At 42.8% G+C, this 14,449-nt stretch overlaps 1 protein-coding gene across 2 annotated transcripts in view; it reads right to left on the bottom strand.

Moving 5' to 3' along the window:
- The window catches only part of TMEM150C (transmembrane protein 150C), a 49,522-nt gene that overhangs the window by 33,525 nt on the left and 1,548 nt on the right, over positions 1–14,449 (bottom strand). For both annotated transcript variants that reach the window (XM_070756972.1, XM_070756970.1), the window contains exon 2: positions 7,093–7,156. The gene's annotated coding sequence lies outside the window, so the exon portion shown is untranslated. The remainder of the gene's footprint in view (positions 1–7,092; positions 7,157–14,449) is intronic.

The raw sequence follows: 14,449 nt of genomic DNA on the forward strand, positions 1-14,449 counted from the left end.
AAGAAATAACGCCTGAATGCAAGCACCATGATGAAATATAGATATGTGATGGTTTATTCTTATTCTTTTTTCATGCATCAGTGCAGAATTACTAAAAGTATAATTATGTTATTGTTTTTAATGAAAATGTTTTAAAAAACCAATAAAGTTTACGTAATTTAGAAAACCCAAGCTATCCAAACAAATGCACTCAAAGCCAGAACTAAAAAATAATTCAAAGTACAGATTGTGCAAAAAAGCAGAAGAAACACACAACATGCCTAATTTATGCATGAAGGTTGCGCAAGCAGATTCGCTGACACAGCTGTAAACAAGGTCAAGTTCCATTAATGAAAAATTGGTGGGAACGGATAGTTGAAAATGAGAAGGTTAAAATAGTGTAGGATTATAACCCAGATATAACTGAGGTGGAAAAGAAGAAAGCATGGATTGAGGTGGCAATACCAGGAGATAGTAGAACAGAAGACAAAGAATTTGAGAAGATTACCAAGTATCAAGATCTGAAAATGCAACCACACGAAAGGTCATGGGCCTTCCAAGGCAAGTCCATATTTCTCCAGCACTCCGTGGGCTGCACTGGCTGCCGATTGGTTTCCGGATGCAATTCAAAGTGTTGGTAATGACCTTTAAAGCCCTACATGGCATTGGGCCAGAATACATCCAGAACCGCCTTTTACCGCACGAATCCCAGCGGCCGATAAGGTCCCACAGAGTTGGCCTTCTCCGGGTCCCATCGACCAAACAATGTCATTTGGCGGGCCCCAGGGGAAGAGCCTTCTCTGTGGTGGCCCCGGCCCTCTGGAATCAACTCCCCCCAGAGATTAGAACGGCCCCCACCCTACTTGTCTTTCGCAAATTACTCAAGACCCACCTTTGTCGCCAGGCATGGGGGAGTTAGGATATTCCTTCCCCTAGGCCATTACAAGTTATGTATGGTATGTTTGTGTGTATGTTTGGTTTTTATAATAAGGGTTTTTAAGTTGTTTTATTAAATTGGATTGTTACATGTTGTTTTTTTTATCATTGTTGTTAGCCGCCCCGAGTCTACGGAGAGGGGCGGCATACAAATCAAATCAAATCAAATCAAATCAAGAAAGAAAGAAAGAAAGAAAGAAAGAAAGAAAGAAAGAAAGCCCTACATGGTATTGGACCAGACTATTTATGGAACCGCCTCCTGCTGTATGAGCCCACAAAGCTGGCCTTCTCCAGGTCCTGTCAACTAGACAATGCTGTTTGGTGGGGCCCAGGGGAAGAGCCTTCTCTATGGGGGCCCCGGCCCTCTGGAATCAGCTTCCCTCAGAGATTCAGACTGCATGTACCCTCCTCGCTTTCCGAAAGAGTTTGAAGACTCACTTGTGCTGCCAGGCTTGGGACTATTAGACTCTAGCCCCCTGGCCAATGAATGAAATATATTTGTTCGCTTGGAAGGGAATGATAGGTTTTTAATGAAATTTAAATTTTTAGATTACCAGTAGTTAGTTTTTTTTAAATTTAATTGAATTCAGGATGCTTTGTGTTGTTTTTTATATGTTGTAAGCCACCCCGAGTCCTCAGAGAGGGGAGGCATATGAATCCAATAAATAAATAGATAATAATTAATATTAATAATAATTTATTAGATTTGTATGCCGCCCCTCTCCGAAGACTCGGGGCGGCTCACAACAAGCGATAAAACAATATTGTACAGGCACAAATCTAATATTAAGAAAAAAACTAAAAACCCTATCAATTTAAAAAACCAAACAGCACATACATACCAAACATAAATTATAATAAGCTTGGGGGAAAGGTGTCTCAAATCCCCCATGCCTGGCGGTATAGATGGGTCTTAAGTAGTTTACGGAAGACAAGGAGGGTGGGAGCAGTTCTAATCTCCGGGGGGAGTTGATTCCAGAGGGCCGGGGCCGCCACAGAGAAGGCTCTTCCCCTGGGGCCCGCCAGACGACATTGTTTAGTCGACGGGACCCGGAGAAGGCCAACTCTGTGGGACCTTATCGGCCGCTGGTATTCGCGCGGTAGTAGGCGGTTCCGGAGGTATTCTGGTCCAATGCCATGTAGGGCTTTAAAGATCATGACCAACACTTTGAATTGTGACCGGAAACTGATCGGCAGCCAATGCAGGCCACGGAGTGTTGTAGAAACGTGGGCGAATCTGGGAAGCCCCACGATGGCTCTCGCGGCTGCGTTCTGCACGATCTGAAGTTTCCGAACACTTTTCAGATGGATAGATAGATAGATAGATAGATAGATAGATAGATAGATAGATAGATAGATAATAGATAGTTAGATGGATGGATGGATAGAGGGATAGATAGAGGAATGGATAGATGGATGGATAGATAGATAGATAGATAGATAGATAGATAGATAGATAGATAGATAGATAAGAGGGATAGATAGAGGAATGGATAGTTGGGTGGATGGATAGATAGAGGGAAAGACAGAGGAATGGATAGATGGATGGATGGATGGATGGATGGATGGATAGATAGATAGATAGATAGATAGATAGAGGGATAGATAGAGGAATGGATAGATGGATGGATGGATGGATGGATGGATGGATGGATGGATAGATAGATAGATAGATAGAGGGATAGATAGAGGAATGGATAGATGGATGGATGGATGGATAGAGGGATAGACAGAGGAATGGATAGATGGATAGATAGATAGATGGATGGATGGATGGATAGATAAAGGGATAGATAGAGGAATGGATAGATGGATGGATGGATAGATAGATGGATAGATAGATAGAGCGATAGATAGAGGAATAGATAGATGGATGAATAAATAGATAGATGGATAGATAGAGGGATAGATAGAGGAATAGATAGATGGATGGATAGATAGATAAATAGACAGACAGACAGACAGACAAAATCAAAATTGATAGATTATGGTAGAATCACTTGTGGTGGTCTCAGGGGTTATCCGCGTGCTGGGTGCCACATTCATACATCTCAGATGGCACTTGGAAATTTTGTCAATGCCCAGATTTTCTATCTGTCAATTGCAAAAAATCCACACTGCTCCCATCAGCACATATACTGTGCTGATACATTACGACATTTCAGGTTTTTTGAGAAGATGCCTATGAAGGCCAAGACAAGCTAAAGAACTGGCAGCTCTGATTTCACATCTGCTTCCTCCAATTCTGGTGGTCCGCACATCTTCAGGATGCCCAGAATGAGTAACAATAGAAACGCTAGGATTTTATAATCCAGCTTGGAATTCCAAATTAAGGAAATTGTAGTGGAAGGCAGGGAAGAATAAACACTACAGAATAAACAACATCTGAGTCAGATTTCTACAGGAGTGGTAAGTGCTTAATGACAAATCATTTATTAACTTTATATTAATTCCAGAAAAGAAAGTGATTCATCACTTGTCGCATTGATTGATTGAAACGCTCCTTTTGCAAAAGTCATGGCAATATTCACTGTACTTCTTAAGAACATAAGAAGAGCCATGCTGAAACGGCAAAACTCTCCCTTTCCCTTGACCCCCAGCTGGCCCTGGTTCGCCTAGTGCACCAGTTGCGGCCCTATCTGGACCGGGAGTCACTGCTCTCATCACCTCGAGGTTCAACTACTGTAATGTCAACTACATGGGGATTCCTTTGAAGAGTGTTCGGAAACTTCAGATCGTGCAGACCGCAGCTGTGAGAGCAATCATGGGCTTCCCTAAATATGCCCATGTTATACTAACACTCCGCAGTCTGCATTGGTTGCCAATCAGTTTCCGGTCACAATTCAAAGTGTTGGTTATGACCTATAAAGCCCTTCATGGCATCGGACCAGAATATCTCTGGGACCGCCTTCTGCCGCACGAATCCCAGCAACCAGTTAGGTCCCACAGAGTTGGCCTTCTCCGGGTCCCGTCGACAAAACAATGTTGATTGGTGGGACCCAGGGGAAAAGCCTTCTCTGTGGCGGCCCCGACCCTCTGGAACCAGCTCCCCCCCGGAGATCAGAATTGCCCCCACCCTCCTCGCCTTTCGTAAGCTCCTTAAAACCCACCTCTGTCGTCAGGCATGGGGGAACTGAGATATCCTTTCCCCCCAGGCCTATACAATTTATACATGGTATGTTTGTGTGTGTCCTTATTTGGTTTTTAATAAGGGTTTTTAGTTATTTTAAATATTAGATTTGTTATATGCTGTTTTTATTATTGTTGTTAGCCGCCCCAAGTCTACGGAGAGGGGCGGCATACAAATCTAATAAATAAATAAATGAATAAATGAATACATGAATGAATGAATGAATAAATGAATAAATAAATGAATGAATGAATGAATGGTACCCAAGGGAATCCTGCCTGCCTCCACCAACATTTCTCCCTTAGACTCTCCACGATTGACCTCTCCAGGTTCCTAAGAGGCCAGTAAGGGGCGTACATAAGTGCATTGATGTGCCTAACGTCCCCTGTCCAATTGTCTTTCCTTTTCTCATATATCATATATATTCTCTCCCTCTCATCTACTTCTCTTCTTTTTTACTTACTATCCTTATATATATTACTTAATGTCTATTTTCTTCCATATGTATTGTATATTGGACAAAGAATAAATAGATAGATAGATAGATAGATAGATAGATAGATAGATAGATAGATAGATAGATAGAGGCGGCACATGGACATCCCTTTCAATAACCACCGATACCCTTGGCATCCATGAATCTGTCTAATCCTGCCTTGAAGCTCTCCAGGCTGACAGCTGTCATGACCTCTTCCAGAAGTGAATTCCTTAAACCAAAGACCCTCTGGGTGAAGAAATATTCCCCCTTTGTTTGTCCTCACTTTCTTACCTATGAGCTTTAGGGAGGGCCCCCTCGTCCTAGTATTGTGTGATAGAGAAAATAATTTTTCTCTATCCACCTTTTCTTTCCATTTCTCACACAACAGCCTCTCTCTCTCTCTGATATTATCACACCAAGCCAATCCATTCCATTTGACACACATTAAACTCACTTCCAGTTTACAAAATCTGCACTCATCAAATCTGGGGTTTAGTGTTGTTGTTTAAAAAAGAAACAAGTTCCAGGAACACTTTATAGCTCAGCCTTGAAAGTCCCTAGATATTATGCCAAAAAAGCAAAAACCCTCAAACAATTTGCCAATTTCACACAATTTCAGACATTTCAGAGCTCTGGTTTTTCCCCCTTGGTAATTTATTCTGATTGCACAATATGCTTCTTTGAAATTATCTGGAGGGCTGTAAAAAACAAAATTAGACAGACGCATTGATCCAGTTGAGATGACAAAGTAAAGTAGCCTGCAGATTGGAATACAGAGTATGGCTAAGGGCCATCTTAACTCCTATCTGTAATAACAGATTGCTTTATGACTGATCATATGTCCACCACACAGACCAGCATGGTATCCAAACCTACATTAGTGGTTAACGTATGATTAAGCAGCAGAATTCTACTATTCCTCCAGGAACACAAAACAAGTAACTAGAGTTGTGTCAAAGCTACTTTTCTACTGCTCCCTCTTATTATTCTGTTACAACTGTTTTTTAGTATCACATGTTGACTTTGTTGTTAAATTAAAAAGGTAGGGGGAAAAAACCCATCATTCTCATCTCACATGCATATAATCACCCCATGCTAGATTTTAGACATATTTTTGAGAAACAAACCTCACAATATCCATATTAATTAAAACGAGATAGTCAAACTGCATTCCGAGCCGGTTTGGGGTGTGTAATTTGGAGCAAATTCATTGAGTAAGTGTCTTAACCATGGTTAACTCTAATCCTAGTCTAATAATATCACGCAAATACAAACAATGGTTGAGGCTTTTAGAGAAGAAGAATGTAGTAGAGTCTATCTTAAGTGCCCTGCAAAAGCAATGAAACTTAAAAAACGGTTGTGATTCATTTGTTCCATTACTTAATACAGTGATACCTGGTGTTACAAATGCCTTGTCATACAAACTTTTCGAGATACAAACCCGGGGTTTAAGATTTTTTTGCCTCTTTTTACAAACTATTTTCACCTTACAAACCCACCGCTGCCACTGGGATGCCCCGCCTCCGGACTTCCGTTGCCAGCGAAGCACCTGTTTTTGCGCTGCTGGGATTTCCCTGAGGCTCCCCTCCATGGGAAACCCCACCTCCAGACTTCCATGTTTTTGTGATGCTGCAGGGGAATCCCAGCAGTGCAAAAATGGGTGCTTCGCTAGCAACGGAAGTCCAGAGGTGGGGTTTCCCAGTGAGGGGAGCCTCAGTGAAATCACAGCATCGCAAAAACACCAAAGTCCTCGAAACCCCATCTCCGGACCTCTGTGTTTTTGGGATGCTGTGATTTCACTGAGGCTCCCCTCACTGGGAAACCTCACCTCCGGATTTCCGTTGCCAGCGAAGCGCTCATTTTTGTGATGCTGGGATTCCCCCTGCTGGGATTTCCCTGCAGCACTGCAAAAACACAGAAGTCCGGAGGTGGGGTTTCCCATGGAGGGGAGCCTCAGGGAAATCCCAGCAGCGCAAAAACGGGTGCTTCGGCTGGCAAAAGGGGTGAGTTTTGGGCTTGCACGCATTAATCGCTTTTCCATTGATTCCTATGGGAAACATTGTTTCGTCTTACAAACTTTTCACCTTAAGAACCTCGTCCCGGAACCGATTAAGTTTGTAAGACAAGGTATCACTGAGCCGAGGTGGCGCAGTGGGTAGAATGCAGTACTGCAGGCCACTAAAGCTGACTGCTAGATCTGCAGGTCAGCAGTTCAAATCTCATCACCGGCTGAAGGTTGACTCAACCTTCCGAGGTGGGTAAAATGAGGACCCGGATTGTGGGGGCAATATGCTGGCTCTGTTAAAAAGTGCTATTGCTAACATGTTGTAAGCTGCCCTGCGTCTAAGGAAAAGGGTGGCATAAAAAATAGAATAAATGAATGAATGAATAAATAAAACTGTTTTTGAATACTGAGGCTTACAGGACCAGCAAGTATGGAGGACAATAAATTATTCTTATTAAAAGAAAAAGATTTTATCCATAAAATGGGTACATCTTTCTTTTTCTCTAATGGAGAGTTCCAGCAGCTGTGTGCTTTCACATCTTCAGGGTTATGGGGAAAACGTACCTCCTAACGTCCAAGAGCTCCAGCATATATGACGCTTTGTGGAAAGTCACACTTCGCTCTCAGCCTGTTAGACAGAAAACCACATGTCGGTTACAATATCGAAGATATGCTGTGAGAGGCAATAATAATAATAATCATAGAAGAAGAGGAGGAGGAGGGGGAGGAAGAGGAGGAGGAAAAGGAAGAGTAGAAAGGAGAAGGAGAAAGGGAAGGGGAGGGGGAGGAGGAAGAAGTGGAAGAAGAAGAAGAAGAAGAAGAAGAAGAAGAAGAAGAAGAAGAAGAAGAAGAAGAAGGAAGAAGAAGAAAGAGAAGGAGGAGGAGAAGGAAGCAGAAGGAAGAAGGAGAAGAAGAAGAAGGAGAAGAAGAAGAGGAAGAAGAAAGAAGGAGAAAGAAGGAGAAGGAGAAAGAAGGAGAAGAAGGAGAAAGAGAAGGAGGAGAAGAAGAGGAAGAAGAAAGGAGAAGGAGAAAGAAGAAGAAGGAAGCAGAAGGAAGAAGGAGAAGAAGAAGAGGAAGAAAAAGAAGGAAGAAGAAGAAAGAGAAGGAGGAGAAGAAGAAGAAGGAAGCAGAAGGAGAAGAAGAGGAAGAAGAGGAAGAAGAGGAGGAAGAAAGAAGAAGGAGAAGAAGGAAGAAGAAGAAAGAGAAGGAGGAGGAGGAGAAAAAGGAAGCAGAAGGAGAAGAAGGAGAAGAAGGAGAAGAGGAAGAAGAAGAAGAAGAAGAAGAAGAAGAAGAAAAAGAAAAAGAAGAAGAAGTCGAAGAAGAAGAAGAAGAAGGAAGGAGGAGGAGGAGGAGGAGGAGGAGGAGGAGGAGGAGAAGGAGAAGGAGAAGGAGAAGAAGAAGAAGACCTGGACATCACAAATTTAAAACTGCTACTCCAATCGGTACTACCAGTTTTAGAAACAAAACAACTTCTCCCCTTGACATCGCTGCTTGGAGCACACAATGATGGGCTTATGTGAATCAGCATGCAGAGACAAAACCTTCACCGGGATTTAAAACGTTCCCCTGCCAGGAATTGCATGCAAAGTCTGAGTGATGTACAGTACATGTCTTCAAGGACCACCCTCCAATGACTGGTATTTGGCTCGGACAGAGGCTCTGGGAGGGCGTTTTTACCTCCCCCAGCTCCAGGGAAGCCTTTGGAGCCTGGGGAGGGCGAAACACGAGCCTACTGGGCCCACCAGAAGTTTGGAAACAGGCTGTTTCCGGCCTCCAGAGGGCTTCCGTAGGGGCGGGGGAAGCTATTTTGGCCTCCCCAGGCTTTGAATTATGGGTGTGGGCACTCGCATGCTCTTTCAGCACCCGAGGAAAAAAAAGGTTTGCCATCCCTGAGATAGGAGGTTGGGAACTCCTAAACCACATTCTAACCACAAATTATGAATTTTTTAAAAGCACATAAGCCTCAGGTGCAGAAAGACAACTTATTCATTCATCTCCAAAAGAAAAGGCAACATGCTGTGCTAAATTTATTCCACCTATCCCTATTTGCAAAAAGAATAAAAATAAAAAATTACACTCCCACAATCAGAGAACAAAGAAAGGGCGTGGGCAAGGGAAATCCTTCCACATGTCCGATGCTTCAAGCTAAAACATAATAAAGTGGACAGATAAGCACAAAAATATTATCCTTATTTTTCTGTAATGATGTTCCTTTGGCTTACATACCAATTGCATCAACAGTTTTTTCACTTTTATCCTTGTTTTCATTTCCACTCTCTTTCTTCCTTGACTCCCTTTTTACACTGTGCAAACCACTTATTAATCAATCAATCAATTAATTAATTAAATGGCATGGGGTACAGAAATTAATTAATTAATCAATTAATTAATTTCTGTACCCCCTGCCATCTCAACTGGATGACTCTTGCCGGCTTATCATTCTAAATAGCGATAGCATTTAGACTTATGTACCATTTCATTGGGCCCTACAGGTTTGGCGGGCCCCAGGGGAAGAGCCTTCTCTGTGGCAGCCCCGGCCCTTTGGAATCAACTCCCCCCGGAGATTAGAACTGCCCCCACACTCCTTGTCTTTCGTAAATTACTCAAGACCCATCTATACCGCCAAGCATGGGGGAGTTGTGACACCTATCCCCCAGGCTTTTTTATATTTATGTTTGCTTTTTTAAATATGATAGGGTTTTATGTGCTTTTTAATATTATTATTATTATTATTATTATTTATTATTATTTATTGGATTTGTATGCCGCCCCTCTCCGCAGACTCGGGGCGGATAACAACAGTGGTAAAACAACATGAACAATCCAATTAATAAAAACAACTAAAAAACCTTTATTATAAAAAACCAAACATACACACAAACATACCATGCATAACTTGTAATAGCCTAGGGGGAAAGGATAACTTAACTCCCCCATGCCTGGCGACAAAGGTGGGTCTTAAGTAATTTGCGAAAGACAAGGAGGGTGGGGGCCGTTCTAATCTCTGGGGGGAGTTGGTTCCAGAGGGCTGGGGCCGCCACAGAGAAGGCTCTTCCCCTGGGGCCCGCCAAACGACATTGTTTGGTCGACGGGACCCGGAGAAGGCCAACTCTGTGGGACCTTATCGGCCACTGGGATTCATGCGGTAGAAGGCGGTTCCGGATGTATTCTGGCCCAATGCCATGTAGGGCTTTAAAGGTCATTACCAACACTTTGAATTGTGACCGCAAACCGATCGGCAGCCAGTGCAGGCTGCCGATCGGTTTGTTTTTGCTGGAATATTGTTTTTATTATTGTTGTGAGCCGCCCCGAGTCTTCGGAGAGGGGCAGCATACAAATCTAATAAATTGAATTGAATTGAAATTGAATTTTACAGAGTCAGCGTATTGCCCCCAACAATCTGAATTCTCATTTTATCGATCTTGGAAGGATGGAAGGTTGAGTCAACCTTGAACCCGTCTGGCAGTGGGCATTCTAACTACTGCACTACCACAGGCATTTAAAACCGATAAAAACAGTACAAAATAGACACAGAGAGCACCCAATTTAAAAATAAAACCAATAGACAGGGCCCTTAATACATTTGGAATCCCAGATTTGAACACATAGCCAAGTTTTTAGAGTTTTGGGAGAGTCACTAATTTCTGAAGGGAAGATGTTCCACAGAGCAGAGGCTACAACAGATGGCCATTATAATAATAATAATAATAATAATAATAATAATAATAATAATAATAATAATAATAATATCTCCAGGACCGCCTTCTACCGCACGAATCCCAGCGACCAGTTAGGTCCCACAGAGTTGGCCTTCTCCGGATCCCGTCGACTAAACAATGTCATTTGGCAGGACCCAGGGGAAGAGCCTTCTCTGTGGCGGCCCCGACCCTCTGGAACCAACTCCCCCCAGAGATCAGAATTGCCCCCACCCTCCTCGCCTTTCGTAAGCTCCTTAAAACCCACCTCTGTCGTCAGGCGTGGGGGAACTGAGATATGCCCTTCCCCCTAGGCCTATACAATTTATGCATGGTATGTTTGTGTATATGTTTGGTTTTTTGAATTAGGGTTTTTAAATTATTTCAAATATTAGATTTGTTATATGTTGTTTCACTATTGTTGTTAGCCGCCCCGAGTCTGCGGAGAGGGGCGGCATGCAAATCTAATAAATAAATAAATAAATAAAATAAATAAGTAATAATAATAATAATAATAATAATAATAATAGCAGGAGCAACAGCAGCAATAACAAGAGTTGGAAAGGACCTTGGAGGTCTTCTAGTCCAACCCGCTGCTTCAGCAGGAAAACCTACACTACTTCAGACAGATGGTTATCCAACATCTGCTTAAAAACTTCCAGTGTTGGGGCATTCACAACTTCTGGAGGCACGCTGTTCCACTGACCAACCATTCTGACTGTCAGGAAATTTCTCCTTAGTTTAAGTTACTTCTCTCCTTGTTCAGCTTCTACCCATTGCTTCTTGTTCTACTTTCAGGTGCTTTGGAGAATAGGTTGACTCCTTCTTTGTGGCAACCCCTGAGATATTGCAACACTGCTATCATGTCTCCCCTGGTTTTTCTTTTCATTAAACTAGCCATGCCCTGTTCCTGCAACCCTTCTTCATATGTTTTAGCCTCCAGTCTCCTAATCATCTTTGTTGTTCTTCTCTGCATTCTTTCTAGAGTCTCAACATCCTTTTTGCATCGTGGCGACCAAAACTGAAGGCAGTATTCCAAGTATGGCCTTACCAAGGCCTTATAAAGTAGTATTAACACTTCACGTGATCTTGATTCTATCCCTCTGTTAATGCAGCCTAGAAATGATGGGATCCACTAAGTGTCTAATCTGGAGGAACCAATTTGGACAGGCCAGGATTTGATTGCTGATGCACACCTAGCGATCACCCTTCTAGATGTATGGATGTGATCTTTCAAAATTCTTTGCAACGGCCACCACCAGTTAGGAATTCCGGGCACTGCAGTCCAAGCACATATATTATTATTATTATTATTATTATTATTATTATTATTATTATTATTAATTGGATTTGTATGCCGCCCCTCTCCGCAGACTCAGGGTGGCTAACAACAGTGGTAAAACAACATGAACAATACAACTAAAAAACCCTTATTATAAAAAACCAAACATACACACAAACATACCATCCATAACTTGTAAGAGCCTAGGGGGAAAGGATAACTTAACTCCCCCATGCCTGGCGACAAAGGTGGGTCCTAAGTAATTTGCGAAAGACAAGGAGGGTTGGAGCCATTCTAATCTCTGGGGGGAGCTGGTTCCAGAGGGCCGGGGCCGCCACAGAGAAGGCTCTTCCCCTGGGGCCCGCCAAACGACATTTTTTGGTCGACGGGACCCGGAGAAGGCCAACTCTGTGGGACCTTATCGGCCGCTGGGATTCGTGCGGTAGAAGGCGGTTCTGGATGTATTCTGGCCCAATGCCAGAATGCCAATATAGATGTTGTCAGCATTTGAAAAACTGGTAGGAACAAACCCCCAAAATAGTTTCACACTGTTTTCAAGAGCAAAGTTCTGGCCGTCTATGATTTCCCTGGAGGAGTCTTGATTGTGGCTTTTGGAACTTGACTGACAGTCAGACATTGGGGAGCAGAATACCCAAGCCCCCACTTCCATGGGTGGCATGTAAATCAACCTATTCTTTGCCAGTTGTTTCTAAGAACAAAATTAACCCGAATTAAAAGATGCTCTTTCCTGTTTTTCTGACAGCCTGACCGAATCCTGCAACGAGGTACAAAGCACTGCCTGCACAATATCATTTCCAGTTTTTGCACACTCACACAAAACCCACCCCTCAAGGGCACTTCACTCTTGATACAATAGCAAGCACATGGCTTTGAAATGTCCTTAGGCTGGCTGCCACACGCCAGAAAGAGAGAGAGAGAGAGAGGGAGGGAGGGAGGAAGGAAGGAAGGAAGGAAGGAAGGAAAGAAATTGTCATTGACATGTTTTCTGCAACAGGAAGGCTTTCCACACACAAGAAAAAGAAATAAATAAATAAATAAAAATAATAATAATAATAATAATAATAATAATAATAATAATAATAAATTAGATTTGTATGCCGCCCCTCCCCTCTCTGAAGACTCGGGCACATGGCAAGCACATGGCTTTGAAATGTCCTTAGGCTGCCTGCCACATGCCAGAAAGAGAGAGAGAGAGAGGGAGGGAGGAAGGAAGGAAGGAAAGAAAGAAAGAAAGAAAGAAAGAAAGAAATAAATCTTTATCATTGCCATGTCTTTTGCACCAGGAAGCCTTTTCATACACCAGAAAGAGAGAGAGAGAGAGAAAGAGATGGAGAGAGGGAAATAAATCTTTATCATTGCTATGTCTTTTGCACCAGGAAGGCTTTCCACATACAAGGAAGGAAGAAAGAAAGAAAGAAAGAAAGAAAGAAAGAAAGAAGGAAGGAAGGAAGGAAGGAAGGAAGGAAAGATCTTTATCATTGCCATCTCCCCTGCACCAACAAGGCTTTCCATACACAAGAAAGAAAGAAAGAAAGAAATAATAATAATAATAATAATAATAATAATAATAATAATTTATTAGATTTGTATGCCGCCCCTCCCCTCTCCGAAGACTCGGGCACATGGCAAGCACATGGCTTTGAAATGTCCTTAGGCTGCCTGCCACACGCCAGAAAGAGAGAGAGAGAGAGAGGGAGGGAGGGAGGAAGGAAGGAAGGAAAGAAAGAAAGAAAGAAAGAAAGAAATCTTTATCATTGCCATGTCTTTTGCACCAGGAAGCCTTTTCATACACCAGAAAGAGAGAGAGAGAGAGAGAGAGAGAGAGAGAGAGAGATATGGAGAGAGGGAAATAAATCTTTATCATTGCTATGTCTTTTGCACCAGGAAGGCTTTCCACACACAAGGAAGAAAGAAAGAAAGAAAGAAAGAAAGAAAGAAAGAAAGATCTTTATCATTGCCATCTCCCCTGCACCAACAAGGCTTTCCACACACAAGAAAGAAAGAAAGAAAGAAGGAAGGAAGGAAGGAAAGAAAGAAAGAAAGAAAGAAAGAAAGAAAGATCCTTATCATTGCCATCTCTTCTGCACCAACAAGGCTTTCCAAGATTAGACTTCCACCAATGGCTGCAGGAGGGAAATACCTGAAATAAGGAGCATCCTCCAACCGTTTTTGCTTCTGGAGATTAGGATAAAGGAGGCTACTCTTCAAGTTTTTTTTACCGGGCTGCAACGAATGAAAAAACACACACGAGCAAATGGGAATCTCAGAGAGGTTGGCCCCTTTCCGAAGGCAGGTGAAACCTTGTGTGAAAAAAACAACAGCCATCCACGGAACGGATGTAAGAAAGCAAGCTTTGATCCGAGAGAAAGAGCAAGGCTCGGGGAGGAGAAACATATTAATAGCAGCATCTTATGCCGGCTTCAGCAGGGGTTACCCAGCCCCAGGGAAGAAAAAATCAAGAATTGCAGCATGCAGCTTGTAATCACAGCAAGCTGGATTTCAGATCGGAAAACTGCTACATGCATCCCAAAGAGGGGTGATTTGCTGTTTGCTCCCACCTCCTCTTTTCTTCCAAGCTTGGAGAAAGGATTTCAGAGCAGGAGGCTTTAAAAAACATTATGCCCCCCCCTCAAAGGCAAAGCAAGGTACTGGGGCCCCTACGACAACTACACCACTGGACCAAAAATGTAAACGGTCAATAAAATCAAACCTATATTTTGCCTGCTAGTCTTCATCTTTAAAAAATGCAGTAGAATGTGATACATATGTCGCCGCATTTATAGGATACAAGGTGCATTGAAGGGTTAACATACACAGATTAATATGCCCCCCTATTCTTGTGGGGGCCACGGGAAAGTACCCATCAGGCCCACGTGTTAAGACAGCCCAAAAGGCTAATGGAAGGACAAAGACTGGCTAAGGC

This window comes from Erythrolamprus reginae, chromosome 7, assembly GCF_031021105.1.
Source record: "Erythrolamprus reginae isolate rEryReg1 chromosome 7, rEryReg1.hap1, whole genome shotgun sequence".
Taxonomy (NCBI): Eukaryota; Metazoa; Chordata; class Lepidosauria; order Squamata; family Dipsadidae; genus Erythrolamprus; species Erythrolamprus reginae.